This window comes from Ambystoma mexicanum, chromosome 11, assembly GCF_040938575.1.
Source record: "Ambystoma mexicanum isolate Mex_15411 chromosome 11, UKY_AmexF1_1, whole genome shotgun sequence".
Taxonomy (NCBI): Eukaryota; Metazoa; Chordata; class Amphibia; order Caudata; family Ambystomatidae; genus Ambystoma; species Ambystoma mexicanum.
The window spans coordinates 822,048,471-822,063,047 of NC_090934.1; the positions used below are offsets into that span (position 1 = coordinate 822,048,471).

Below are 14,577 nucleotides of genomic sequence, written 5' to 3' on the forward strand. Positions count from 1 at the left end.
TGAACTCACAAACCCAAACTGCAAAGTGATGCCCATTGCCACTAGACTGCCGACCCCCTTTCGGGGCCCCAGCATATATCCTTTAGTCACACCTAGAGTTCCCAGGACAGTGCAGCATTCAGCGATTACACGAAAATATTGAGAGCGCTAGGAGGCCATGCAAATGGCAGAGGTATGCTTTACAAAGCCCACGTAGCGTGCACAAAACAGCACATCAGTCAGGCCCACTTGAAGAGATGGTAAAGAGGAAATACTTCTGCTGCATCCAGTAAAACATAGAGATTGGCCTGCTTTAAAGGTTGACCATGTCCTTCATGGGTGTCTGTCAATATGATACTTCCCTGCTGCAAAGCTTACATTCGAAACGCCAGAACAACTAGGCCCAGAGCACAAAGATGCAGTCAGGTTGAAATAACGAGATACTGAAGAGCAATTTTGTATTTCAGAGTGGGAAAAGGAAGTATGACCCCGATGTGATTTGAACACACAACCTTCTGATCTGGAGTCAGACACACTACCATTGCGCCACGAGGTCCTTGTGGCAATCCACCTGGTGTGTCTGATGACAGAATAAAGGTAGGAGACGTACATGCACCTGCAGAGCCTCATTGCTTCTTTAGGTAGACTGGCTAGGATAGCTTCCTTCTGTGCATCAGTACACGCTGCAGCCAAACCCTTCCCATGAAGTCTTGATGTTTATGAATTGAATGGCAAGTTTTGAAAAACTAAAGCAAGCGAGAAGAATTGCTTGCAGTTTATTGGATTTTTTGGACGTCAGCAGACGAGACCTGCGAGAGGTAAACAGAAGTTCATAGTTGGTCATGCTGAATTTTTGAGCCAAAATGCATCGTCCCTGGGTGGGCTTGAACCACCAACCTTTCGGTTAACAGCCGAACGCGCTAACCGATTGCGCCACAGAGACTCATGCAGTGCTTACACTGGGGCCTGATTGGTGTGCTGTTTGCTTATGCTTCCCAGGCAACCTGAAAATATTTCTAAAATAGCTCTATTTCCCACAGCAAATCAGGGTATCAAGCACTTCCCTACCTCCCCAAATCCACAAACACAGGGGATTTAGTAGAGGACAGAGCCCATCAACAGTGCACCAAATGTCCTCTGTGTATGCATAACTTGCTATGAGGAGAAAGCCACAGTTGCGCACTTGTGTTAAAAGGGGACAGTAGGCTGAACCCAGAGAACACGGGAGAAATGACTCAGGTTTACTGAGTGGAACACTCTGTGTCTTTGTGCCAAAAACAGCAGCGTCTTTTCGGTTAACAGCCGAACGCGCTAACCAATTGTGCCACAGAGACTCACTGGCATGTGTGTTCTGCCTTTGGCCTGATTGCATTGCTATTTTTTTCTGATTGGCAGAAAACCTGAACTTTTTTCTGAAAAAGGCATGCCTCTCTTAGCACTGCAGTGCATTAGGCTGCTCCCTTGCTTCCCTGAGTCCCCAAATACACAACCACCTTGGGCACAATAGAAGACACATTCCAGCATATTTAGCAAGAGTGCACCAAGGTTTCTATATGTAGGTACCTTGCTGAGAAGCAAGACCTGCAGTTGCATTCTTCTGTTAAAAGAGGGCAGCAGAGTGCACCAAGAGAACTTGGGGGAAGTAGGTTATGTTAACTACTTGCCATGATCTTTATAGATCCCTCTGTTTGACTGGGTGAATTCTAATTTCTGGGGTAGAGTAAGCAATTTTTGGATCTAGATGCTGTGCGCAACAGGAATGCTATATACTACACTGTATTGCTACTGAAAAGTTACCAATTTTACAGGATGTTCAGGTAAGCTTTGTTTCAGAAAACAACTTGCTAGAGGCCCTAGGACAGATTACTGGGACAAAGGAAGAGGGTTTGGGGATTAGCACATCTCCTATGAAAGGTACAGTCACGCCCAAGACAACTCTGAGTGCCTCCTCAAATTCTAAGAAATGCGAACTGGGGTCCTACGCCTTTTATTGCCAGTGGATCTTTGTGTTTCAGACAAATGTGCACGCCTCCCAGAGCCCCATGCAATGCACTTAGGGAAATGGGGGAAGGTGCTGTGCAACCCTCTCGCTGACAATGTCTCTCTTGTCTATAATGTATCTATGAGAGAGAGAGAAATAGGCAATGCGAGAGTGAAAAAGTAAAATGGAAATGTGTCTACTGAGACCAGTATAAGGGGAAATCCTCACAATCCAGGACCGACAGTTGATTGGGAGGGCGCTTACAGGTTTCCGACACCAGACCGGTACCTGAACTCACAAACTCAAACTGCAAAGTGATGGGCATTGCCACTAGACTGCCGACCCCCTTTCGGGCCCCAGCATATATCCTTTAGTCACACCTAGAGTTCCCAAGACAGTGCAGCATTCAGCGATTACACGAAAATATTGACAGCGCTAGGAGGCCATGCAAATGGCAGAGGTATGCTTTACAAAGCCCATGTAGCGTGCACAAAACAGCACATCAGTCAGGCCCACTTGAAGAGATGGTAAAGAGGAAATACTTCTGCTGCATCCAGTAAAACATAGAGATTGGCCTGCTTTAAAGGTTGACCATGTCCTTCATGGGTGTCTGTCAATATGATACTTCCCTGCTGCAAAGCTTACATTCGAAACGCCAGAACAACTAGGCCCAGAGCACAAAGATGCAGTCAGGTTGAAATAACGAGTTACTGAAGAGCAATTTTGTATTTCAGAGTGGGAAAAGGAAGTATGACCCCGACGTGATCTGAACACGAAACCTTCTGATCTGGAGTCAGACGCGCTACCATTGCGCCACGAGGTTCTTGTGGCAGTCCACCTGGTGTGTCTGATGACAGAATAAAGGTAGGAGACGTACATGCACCTGCAGAGCCTCATTGCTTCTGTAAGTAGACTGGCTAGGATAGCTTCCTTCTGTGCATCAGTACACGCTGCAGCCAAACCCTTCCCATGAAGTCTTGATGTTTATGAATTGAATGGCAAGTTTTGAAAAACTAAAGCAAGCGAGAAGAATTGCTTGCAGTTTATTGGATTTTTTGGACGTCAGCAGACGAGACCTGCGAGAGGTAAACAGAAGTTCATAGTTGGTCATGCTGAATTTTTGAGCCAAAATGCATCGTCCCTGGGTGGGCTTGAACCACCAACCTTTCGGTTAACAGCCGAACGCGTTACCCGATTGCACCACAGAGACTCATGCAGTGCTTATACTGGGGCCTGATTGGTGTGCTGTTTGCTTATGCTCCCCAGGCAACCTGAAAATATTTCTAAAATAGCTCTATTTCCCACAGCAAATCAGGGTATCAAGCACTTCCCTACCTCCCCTAATCCACAAACACAGGGGATTTAGTAGAGGACAGAGCCCATCAACAGTGCACCAAATGTCCTCTGTGTAGGCATAACTTGCTATGAGGAGAAAGCCACAGTTGCGCACTTGTGTTAAAAGGGGACAGTAGGCTGAACCCAGAGAACACGGGAGAAATGACTCAGGTTTACTGAGTGGAACACTCTGTGTCTTTGTGCCAAAAACAGCAGCGTCTTTTCGGTTAACAGCCGAACGCGCTAACCAATTGTGCCACAGAGACTCACTGGCATGTGTGTTCTGCCTTTGGCCTGATTGCATTGCTATTTTTTTCTGATTGGCAGAAAACCTGAACTTTTTTCTGAAAAAGGCATGCTTCTCTTAGCACTACAGTGCATTAGACTGCTCCCTTGCTTCCCTGAGTCCCCAAATACACAACCACCTTGGGCACAATAGAAGACACATTCCAGCAGATTTAGCAAGAGTGCACCAAGGTTTCTATATGTAGGTACCTTGCTGAGAAGCAAGACCTGCAGTTGCATTCTTCTGTTAAAAGAGGGCAGCAGAGTGCACCAAGAGAACTTGGGGGAAGTAGCTTATGTTAACTACTTGCCATGCTCTTTATAGATCCCTCTGTTTGACTGGGTGAATTCTAATTTCTGGGGTAGAGTAAGCAATTTTTGGATCTAGATGCTGTGCGCAACAGGAATGCTATATACTGCCCTGTACTGCTACTGAAAAGTTACCAATTTTACAGGATGTTCAGGTAAGCTTTGTTTCAGAAAACAACTTGCTAGAGGCACTAAGACAGATTACTGGGACAAAGGAAGAGGGTTTGGGGATTAGCACATCTCCTATGAAAGGTACAGTCACGCCCGAGACAACTCATAGTGCCTCCTCAAATTCTAAGAAATGCGAACTGGGGTCCTACGCCTTTTATTGCCAGTGGATCTTTGTGTTTCAGACAAATGTGCACGCCTCCCAGAGCCCCATGCAATGCACTTAGGGAAATGGGGGAAGGTGCTGTGCAACCCTCTCGCTGACAATGTCTCTCTTGTCTATAATGTATCTATGAGAGAGAGAGAAATAGGCAATGCGAGAGTGAAAAAGTAAAATGGAAATGTGTCTACTGAGACCAGTATAAGGGGAAATCCTCACAATCCAGGACCGACAGTTGATTGGGAGGGCGCTTACAGGTTTCCGACACCAGACCGGTACCTGAACTCACAAACCCAAACTGCAAAGTGATGGGCATTGCCACTAGACTGCCGACCCCCTTTCGGGCCCCAGCATATATCCTTTAGTCACACCTAGAGTTCCCAAGACAGTGCAGCATTCAGCGATTACACGAAAATATTGACAGCGCTAGGAGGCCATGCAAATGGCAGAGGTATGCTTTACAAAGCCCATGTAGCGTGCACAAAACAGCACATCAGTCAGGCCCACTTGAAGAGATGGTAAAGAGGAAATACTTCTGCTGCATCCAGTAAAACATAGAGATTGGCCTGCTTTAAAGGTTGACCATGTCCTTCATGGGTGTCTGTCAATATGATACTTCCCTGCTGCAAAGCTTACATTCGAAACGCCAGAACAACTAGGCCCAGAGCACAAAGATGCAGTCAGGTTGAAATAACGAGTTACTGAAGAGCAATTTTGTATTTCAGAGTGGGAAAAGGAAGTATGACCCCGACGTGATTTGAACACGAAACCTTCTGATCTGGAGTCAGACGCGCTACCATTGCGCCACGAGGTCCTTGTGGCAGTCCACCTGGTGTGTCTGATGACAGAATAAAGGTAGGAGACGTACATGCACCTGCAGAGCCTCATTGCTTCTGTAAGTAGACTGGCTAGGATAGCTTCCTTCTGTGCATCAGTACACGCTGCAGCCAAACCCTTCCCATGAAGTCTTGATGTTTATGAATTGAATGGCAAGTTTTGAAAAACTAAAGCAAGCGAGAAGAATTGCTTGCAGTTTATTGGATTTTTTGGACGTCAGCAGACGAGACCTGCGAGAGGTAAACAGAAGTTCATAGTTGGTCATGCTGAATTTTTGAGCCAAAATGCATCGTCCCTGGGTGGGCTTGAACCACCAACCTTTCGGTTAACAGCCGAACGCGTTACCCGATTGCGCCACAGAGACTCATGCAGTGCTTACACTGGGGCCTGATTGGTGTGCTGTTTGCTTATGCTCCCCAGGCAACCTGAAAATATTTCTAAAATAGCTCTATTTCCCACAGCAAATCAGGGTATCAAGCACTTCCCTACCTCCCCTAATCCACAAACACAGGGGATTTAGTAGAGGACAGAGCCCATCAACAGTGCACCAAATGTCCTCTGTGTAGGCATAACTTGCTATGAGGAGAAAGCCACAGTTGCGCACTTGTGTTAAAAGGGGACAGTAGGCTGAACCCAGAGAACACGGGAGAAATGACTCAGGTTTACTGAGTGGAACACTCTGTGTCTTTGTGCCAAAAACAGCAGCGTCTTTTCGGTTAACAGCCGAACGCGCTAACCAATTGTGCCACAGAGACTCACTGGCATGTGTGTTCTGCCTTTGGCCTGATTGCATTGCTATTTTTTTCTGATTGGCAGAAAACCTGAACTTTTTTCTGAAAAAGGCATGCCTCTCTTAGCACTGCAGTGCATTAGACTGCTCCCTTGCTTCCCTGAGTCCCCAAATAAAACAAACACCTTGGGCACAATAGAAGACACATTCCAGCAGATTTAGCAAGAGTGCACCAAGGTTTCTATATGTAGGTACCTTGCTGAGAAGCAAGACCTGCAGTTGCATTCTTCTGTTAAAAGAGGGCAGCAGAGTGCACTAAGAGAACTTGGGGGAAGTAGCTTATGTTAACTACTTGCCATGATCTTTATAGATCCCTCTGTTTGACTGGGTGAATTCTAATTTCTGGGGTCGAGTAAGCAATTTTTGGATCTAGATGCTGTGCGCAACAGGAATGCTATATACTGCACTGTACTGCTACTGAAAAGTTACCAATTTTACAGGATGTTCAGGTAAGCTTTGTTTCAGAAAACAACTTGCTAGAGGCCCTAGGACAGATTACTGGGACAAAGGAAGAGGGTTTGGGGATTAGCACATCTCCTATGAAAGGTACAGTCACGCCCGAGACAACTCTGAGTGTCACCTCAAATTCTAAGAAATGCAAACTAGGGACCTACGCTTTGTATTGCCAGTAGATCTTTGTGTTTCAGACAAATGTGCACGCCTCCCAGAGCCCCTTGCAATGCACTTAGGGAAATGGGGGAAGGTGCTGTGAAGCCCTCTCGCTGACAATGTCTCTCTTGTCTATAATGTATCTATGAGAGAGAGAGAAATAGGCAATGCGAGAGTGAAAAAGTAAAATGGAAATGTGTCTTCTGAGACCAGTATAAGGGGAAACCCTCACAATCCAGGACCGACAGTTGATTGGGAGGGCGCTTACAGGTTTCCGACACCAGACCGGTACCTGAACTCACAAACCCAAACTGCAAAGTGATGCCCATTGCCACTAGACTGCCGACCCCCTTTCGGGGCCCCAACACATATCCTTTAGTCACACCTAGAGTTCCCAGGACAGTGCAGCATTCAGCGATTACACGAAAATATTGACAGCGCTAGGAGGCCATGCAAATGGCAGAGGTATGCTTTACAAAGCCCACGTAGCGTGCACAAAACAGCACATCAGTCAGGCCCACTTGAAGAGATGGTAAAGAGGAAATACTTCTGCTGCATCCAGTAAAACATAGAGATTGGCCTGCTTTAAAGCTTGACCATGTCCTTCATGGGTGTCTGTCAATAGGATACTTCCCTGCTGCAAAGTTTACATTCGAAACGCCAGAACAACTAGGCCCAGAGCACAAAGATGCAGTCAGGTTGAAATAACGAGATACTGAAGAGCAATTTTATATTTCAGACTGGGAAAAGCAAATATGCCCCCGACGTGATTTGAACACGAAACCTTCTGATCTGGAGTCAGAAGCGCTACCATTGCGCCACGAGGTCCTTGCGGCAGTCCACCTGGTGTGTCTGATGACAGAATAAAGGTAGGAGACGTACATGCACCTGCAGAGCCTCATTGCTTCTTTAGGTAGACTGGCTAGGATAGCTTCCTTCTGTGCATCAGTACACGCTGCAGCCAAACCCTTCCCATGAAGTCTTGATGTTTATGAATTGAATGGCAAGTTTTGAAAAACTAAAGCAAGCGAGAAGAATTGCTTACAGTTTATTGGATTTTTTGGACGTCAGCAGACGAGACCTGCGAGAGGTAAACAGAAGTTCATAGTTGGTCATGCTGAATTTTTGAGCCAAAATGCATCGTCCCTGGGTGGGCTTGAACCACCAACCTTTCGTTAACAGCCGAACGTGCTAACCGATTGCGCCACAGAAACTCATGCAGTGCTTACACTGGGGCCTGATTGGTGTGCTGTTTGCTTATGCTTCCCAGGCAACCTGAAAATATTTCTAAAATAGCTCTATTTCCCACAGCAAATCAGGGTATCAAGCACTTCCCTACCTCCCCTAATCCACAAACACAGGGGATTTAGTAGAGGACAGAGCCCATCAACAGTGCACCAAATGTCCTCTGTGTAGGCATAACTTGCTATGAGGAGAAAGCCACAGTTGCGCACTTGTGTTAAAAGGGGACAGTAGGCTGAACCCAGAGAACACGGGAGAAATGACTCAGGTTTACTGAGTGGAACACTCTGTGTCTTTGTGCCAAAAACAGCAGCGTCTTTTTGGTTAACAGCCGAACGCGCTAACCAATTGTGCCACAGAGACTCACTGGCATGTGTGTTCTGCCTTTGGCCTGATTGCATTGCTGTTTTTTTTCTGATTGGCAGAAAACCTGAACTTTTTTCTGAAAAAGGCATGCCTCTCTTAGCACTGCAGTGCATTAGACTGCTCCCTTGCTTCCCTGAGTCCCCAAATACACAACCACCTTGGGCACAATAGAAGACACATTCCAGCAGATTTAGCAAGAGTGCACCAAGGTTTCTATATGTAGGTACCTTGCTGAGAAGCAAGACCTGCAGTTGCATTCTTCTGTTAAAAGAGGGCAGCAGAGTGCACCAAGAGAACTTGGGGGAAGTAGCTTATGTTAACTACTGTCGGGGGGAAATTCTGCCGGGGTCGGCCGGGCCGTCCGCAGACCTCCAGGCAGGGAGGCCCCAACTCCTCCCGTGTATATCTCAGATGAGACAGAGTATGAGGCACACACAAGGAGCAAGGTGACTTCTGCTGTTTATTAGACAAACGGCAGGGATGGGGCAAAGGAGCGTACGCGTTCGTCCTGACACACACACAATCGTGGGGCTCGCAGGCCCTTTTTACTGTATTATGACGCGCTACTTGCGTCACTTCAGAAAGTTAACGAAAAACCTATCGCCACTCTTAATTGGATGCTCGAGTGGTAGGGTTAGTATAGCACACATATAGAGAACGATGTTAGTGGATAAAGGGTAGTCAGGTGATATATCTGGGTTGTCCCTACAATTAGATACATGAGAATTGTTACATGAAGACTCCTGAGGATTGGTTAAAGCTATTTGCGTCAGTGATAAGAGCCCCATGTTCTGATTGGTGCACCCGTGAGCTCCCCAGCCTGGGACCACCGCTGTTCCCAGCTCTCGGTGTACCTTTAATTTGCAACAATGTTTCACTATGGGTACATGCAGACAATGTGAGGATTTATTCATAGCTGGAAGGCTGACCGCTCCCACTGTCGCGAATGTCCATTGAGCCTTTCAATTGTATCTGCCTGTGTCTCGTGGCGAGGGATCCAGACGCCTCTTTTCTCCTGGGCTTGGCATCTCGTCAGGTTCGGCTTGGTCACGTGAGGTGGGACCGTGTTTGAGGCAGAATTCTGCACAATTAATATTGCTTTTCCACTGTGTGTCTGGTTTAATTTGTAGGTGTGACTTTAACGTTGGTGCGCGGAGTGCGAGGTTGCAACATCGTGCCTTTGATGATTTGTTCTTTGAATGTGGGTTTGCAACATTGCGACCTTGGCTGGTTGCTTCGCCGGGCTCATTCTTGCAGGATCAGCAACCTGACTTTTGCTTTGTTAATGTCCACGGGAGCTCTTGTTTGAGGCCTACTTGGGCCTGGTGCATAAGTGATCCATTTCGTGCATGGGTGCTTTAGGTTATAGTGGCATATAGTTCCATGACCAGTATCGTGTCTTCATTGTACTTCTCATGGTGGTAACTGGTTGCAAGGGAAGCGTGAGCAAGCTTTGTAGATAAGTTCATGACGCGTCTTGCGTTTCTGCATTCTGAAAGCCTATGTGAAAATAATAAAGATGCACGTCCGTGAATATGCCTGTCGCCCACGTCATAGCACTGAGTATATTCTTCGTGTAGATCGGTGTGGGAATGTCCAGTGTGTATATTTGTACAGCTGTGCTTCCCGTTGTCTAGGTCGTCATGGCATCTCTAACGACGTGTAGCTTTTAGTCTAGTTGGTCCGTGCCGCAGGTGTCGGCATGGCCAGTGCGGGCTGCTGGGCAGGCAGATGGACACATCCGTATGTTCCTGTACCAGGGTATTTGGTCGTCTGGTAAATGGACAAACTCTTCTCGTGGTGGGTGTCTGGGTCGTGACCCTTTAGGCCAAGCGCGAGAGGTGAAGGACGGGAGCCTGGTCTTCCATTCTCCCACTTCAGTCCCCCCTCTGGTCGACTTGTCGACCACAAACATATCCTTCTCGTTATCTCCTCTTACTCGCCATATCTTGGTTATTCCTCCTAGATGTCCATAATGGTTTACATGATCTTCGAATGACCAATACATATATTCACATGTTCCTCCGGGAGTGCAGTATACCCATTTTCCTATGTAGCTCCTGGGGTTTCTTGGGTTCTTGATTTTTACTGATGGTGGATCTAGATGGTTGGTGATTATCTGGGTGCGCAACTTCTCCCTCTCCTGTATTATTGTACCTGTATGTTGGCCGTCATCTGCTGGCATCAAGGGGTGCATACCCACCATTTCCAACAACTCGTCAGTGTTACGTGCCTTCCGGGCCTTCCAAAATCTAATTATGATCAGCGTAGCTCCAGCCAAAATAGTGCAACCCACTATTATTTTCAGTCCATCTGGCAGCCAAGATGGCATCCATGACCATAATAGTGAAAACCAGCTCTTATCCTTGTTTACACCGTTACTTTCATCCATCATTTTGGAGTGCATCTGGGCCAATTGTGAAACTGCTTCTGTCAGTGTACCATTGTCAGCACCGTTGGCAGGTATAAACGTGCAGCATGATTGTCCTATTTTTGCACAAACTCCTCCTTCCATTGCTGTGAGAAGGTCCAATACATATCTGTTCTGGAGTGCTACCATCCTTATAGCTCGTAGCTCCTCCTTTATTGCGTTAAACCCATTTACTGTAGAGTTGATGGTCATCATTAGTTCCCATCTAGTTATTTGGAGCCATTTTGCGTTTGCGTAAGCCTGCAGTCCTGGGTGTATTATTGAGGAGAAGAACATTGCTGCTCTGCTGAATAGTCTGTGTTCTGGCGGTATTGAGGTTAGCGCCGTTTCCGACCTTCCCCACAGGTAATTCCCTGTCAGTGGCTCTCCTTGTCTTTTTATTCTATTTAGGACAGTATCATTGCTGTTGGTCCTGTTCCCTTGTTCCTCCTGAAGTGGTGCAGATCTCCTTTTTCTTCTGTCCCCTTCATCCATTTTGGGAAAGTTCGCCACATTGACATGCTTCTTAGGTACCACTAATGATGGTACGTTAACGTGCACCATTGTGCACACACCATTCCACAGGGGAGGCAGTGTATGGTATGCCTTTTCTCCACAGGCCCAATAATGGTCCATGATTACTGCTGTTCCCGCTCCCCCCTCAGGTAACTCCACCACATTTGCACAATTGGTATTATATCCTACGTCCACCTCTCCTTTATGCTGGTAGCATACCTTGGGCTCAGTCAACGGTAGTATTGTTATTGGGTCTTCATCTGTTTGTACCCACGTGAGCATTGGTACATACTTGATCCATATCGTCCAACATCGGTGATTGTGTGCCTCGATAGTTGAGATAGTTTCCTTTGTTACCATGTTGCTGCCAATCACTCCTACTTCCCAGCTGTTGTCCAGATACACCTTCCCTGTTATCGTCAACAGCGGCCTCTCCCAACATCCTTGTTTACCCGGAACTTCAGTGGCGTACCAATCACATGGTAGATACTGCAGTGTTACTTTCTTTGTTTCTCCTTTTGCAGGACCACTTGTTATGTATCTGAATGCTTCAGAATGTAAACTGCTCTTGTGGTAGCTCAAATAGGTCTTGAGGAAGTTGTTTTCATATTGGTATGAGTCTCGTGTTTTCCATGTCATGTGTACTACTGTCCCTTGAAATCTCCCTTTCGTTTGGAACAGTGCCAAGTATATTATGCACTGTGCTGTCTTTTCCTCTATTTCTGTGGCAACAAATGTTCGTGAAGCACTCATGGCGTATGGTATTAATGAGCAAACGTAGCAGCTGTCCTCAGTTGTCTGCTTACCAATGCGGGTCATGTGTTGGTACCATATGTTGTTTGTAACGTGTGCTGAATCTTGTATATAATTATCAATACCTTTATTGTCTGAGTATGTGCTGCGTTTACCTCTAATTTGCTTGGGTGCAATAATACTAATATCACCTGACATAACACCTGTTGCAGCAGGGGACGGGGGTACATTAGGTTTAGGTGCAGCAATAAAATTAATAGCATAGCTGTACTGCCATACAGAGGCAGCCAAGACCCTGGTGATCATAAAAATCCCTACTATTTTTATTACATATGCTAGTCTCACCGGCATTTTGCTCTTACCTTGCTGCAGTCCTGGCAGCGTATTCTTGCAACGTTAAAGTTGCCCGCCTAAAAATTCTCAAAAATGCTTGTTATGAAATGTTAGTTGTTTGTTTTAAGCTCTCCCTATCAAATAGTCATTCAGTGCCCAGGCGAAGAGCTGCTCCCACGCTACTCTAAGTGATCGGTCTCTTAGCACCGGCAAGTAGGGGCGGAGGTGTGGCATAGAATATTCTATGGCCAGGAGGAATGCTGTGTAATAGACACGCACCCTCCTCTTCTTTAGGTACGTTGGCCTTTTTATTTCGTATACAAATTGGTGTGACAATTCTTCTGGGTAATTATCGTCTGGGAGTACCATCTACGCCTGGACAGTGAACTCGTTAGTTAACCTCTTCTTAACAATACAATAATACGCAGTTCCTGTATGTGCGAGAGAAAAAGAGAACATTCACTTGTTTACATGTGTATTGGTGCAGGAAATGTCTTTCAATTCAGTTTATAACTATACTGGGGGGTCAATGGGCGGGGGGTTTGTGCTCAGATGGCGGAAGTGTTTTTACTCTTTGACCGTGTGACCATGGGGTGGGCAGTATGGGGATCACCCCTTTCTTCGTCAGTTATTGTCTCCGGGGAAGCTGGGTAGTTACACGGTAAGGGGACAGTTGGGTCGTTGTCTGTGGTAGGACTTTCTTCCGCTGTCGGGGATGTTGTTGTTGTTCTTCCAATGGACCTGTCGTTGGCGCTGGGCCGGATCTGCAGTTTGTAGATCTTTACATCATGTAGGTGGTTCCAGGCACGCTTGTCCTTTAGTTTTACTGCTCTTGTTGATACGTCCTCTACCAGATGGGGGCCAGTGAACCTCCTGTCGTTCCACTTCCTATTGAAGTTGCGAAGTAGCACGTGGTCACCCTTTGCAAGTTTGCACAAGTTCTCCTTTTCCAATTCTGTACTTGCACCTTCTTCTTGATTGCTGGTAGACCCGCCCCGTGTGCGCTCGAGCTGTTGAGACACAAACACAACACTAGTAACCAACGAAGACACATATTGATACATTTCATCTCCTAATACACTTGCTGAACTTTCGTGGTCAGTGAATGCCCTTGACGTTGGCGTTAGGGGAAGGCGCATTTGACGTCCAGTAACCACCTCGTGAGGAGTGAGGTGGTGGTCGGACCCTGGCCTATTCCTCAGTTCGAATAGGGCTAATGGAAGGCAATACAACCAACTTTTCTTTGTTGTTTGTTGTATTTTTGCAATTTCCTCTTTCAATAGGCCATTCAGGCGTTCACATATACCGTTAGCCTGTGGGTGGTATGCACATGCAAATTTGTGCTTTATGCTTAGCAAGGATGTGATGTGTTGGAACATTTCGTTTGCGAAATGCGGGCCATTGTCTGACCTTAAGACCTCGCACACTCCCCACCTGGGGAAGACCTCCCTTACTAGGAATTTAGCTGCTCTAAATGCATCTGGGTGTGAACAGGGCCCTGCTTCAATCCACCTAGAGAATGGGCATACTACTACAATCATATACCTATTACCTTGACATATGTTTATCATATCAACATAGTCAATGTGAAGGTGCCGAAAAGGTCCCTCTGGCCGGGGTATGGTACCTCTTATCACTTTCAGGGTATGACCGGCCGTAAATTGTTGACATGTGAGACAATTGCTGATAAAATTTGACACATGAGAATTTAACTCGGGACAGAACCAATCTTCTCTAATTCGTGCTGCAATTATTTCCTTGCCTGTATGGGCTGGATGATGTAATTGGCTCAGGGCGGTGTTTAAAAGTGCCAACAGTATTACAACCTTCCCAGTGCCACCCTGGCGCCAAAGTGCGTCGGTTGGTGACATTGTACATCCTCTTTTTACCCATATTTCTTTTTCGGCCATTGGTGCAGCCGCTTGTAGCTCCATAATCTGTGTGGCTGGGAGATCGGTGTACCCTTCTCTTATCAACATCTCCCTCGCCACTCCCCTCCCTCTCCCTCTCTGTGACTCTGGGGGGTTCCATATCTCACCAAAGTATGCAGCATATTTCGCATGTGCGTCTGCTGCTGCATTCCCTTTTGAGACGTGGTCTTCACCATTGGTGTGTGCGGTACATTTTACTAGGGCTAGTTCTTGGGGGTCGTTTATTACTTCAATTAGTTCAGCTAATAAGAGGGCATGTTGCACTGGAGTGCCATCAGCTCTCCTAAACCCTCTTCTTCTCCATTTTGATAGTCCTGAGTGGACAGTGGATGTAACATATGCACTGTCGGAATATATAGTTACTCGTTTATCAAAACTTTCCTTTAATGCCAATATTAGTGCAACAAGTTCCGCGGCTTGAGCAGAGTAATGCTGTGGTAATTGTACACATTTCATAGCCACACATACCGGCGCCTCCATCATTTTTACCACGGCTGCCCCAGTCCTCCGTATCCCATCCCCTTGATCAATAGTTGATGACCCATCAATAAACAAAAGCTCACCTCCCTCTAG

General features: G+C 46.5%; 5 non-coding genes across 5 annotated transcripts; all 5 read right to left on the reverse strand.

Moving 5' to 3' along the window:
* Nucleotides 1-463: 463 nt before the first annotated feature.
* TRNAW-CCA (transfer RNA tryptophan (anticodon CCA)) lies at nt 464-535 on the reverse strand. Its single transcript has one exon. It is a non-coding gene; the product is annotated as a tRNA-Trp (tRNA).
* Nucleotides 536-848: 313 nt separating this feature from the next.
* TRNAN-GUU (transfer RNA asparagine (anticodon GUU)) lies at nt 849-922 on the reverse strand. Its single transcript has one exon. It is a non-coding gene; the product is annotated as a tRNA-Asn (tRNA).
* A 4,037-nt stretch (nt 923-4,959) lies between these two features.
* On the reverse strand, nt 4,960-5,031 carry TRNAW-CCA (transfer RNA tryptophan (anticodon CCA)). The gene has a single exon. It is a non-coding gene; the product is annotated as a tRNA-Trp (tRNA).
* A 313-nt stretch (nt 5,032-5,344) lies between these two features.
* On the reverse strand, nt 5,345-5,418 carry TRNAN-GUU (transfer RNA asparagine (anticodon GUU)). The gene has a single exon. It is a non-coding gene; the product is annotated as a tRNA-Asn (tRNA).
* Nucleotides 5,419-7,209: 1,791 nt separating this feature from the next.
* TRNAW-CCA (transfer RNA tryptophan (anticodon CCA)) lies at nt 7,210-7,281 on the reverse strand. Its single transcript has one exon. It is a non-coding gene; the product is annotated as a tRNA-Trp (tRNA).
* Between the last annotated feature and the right edge of the window lie 7,296 nt (nt 7,282-14,577).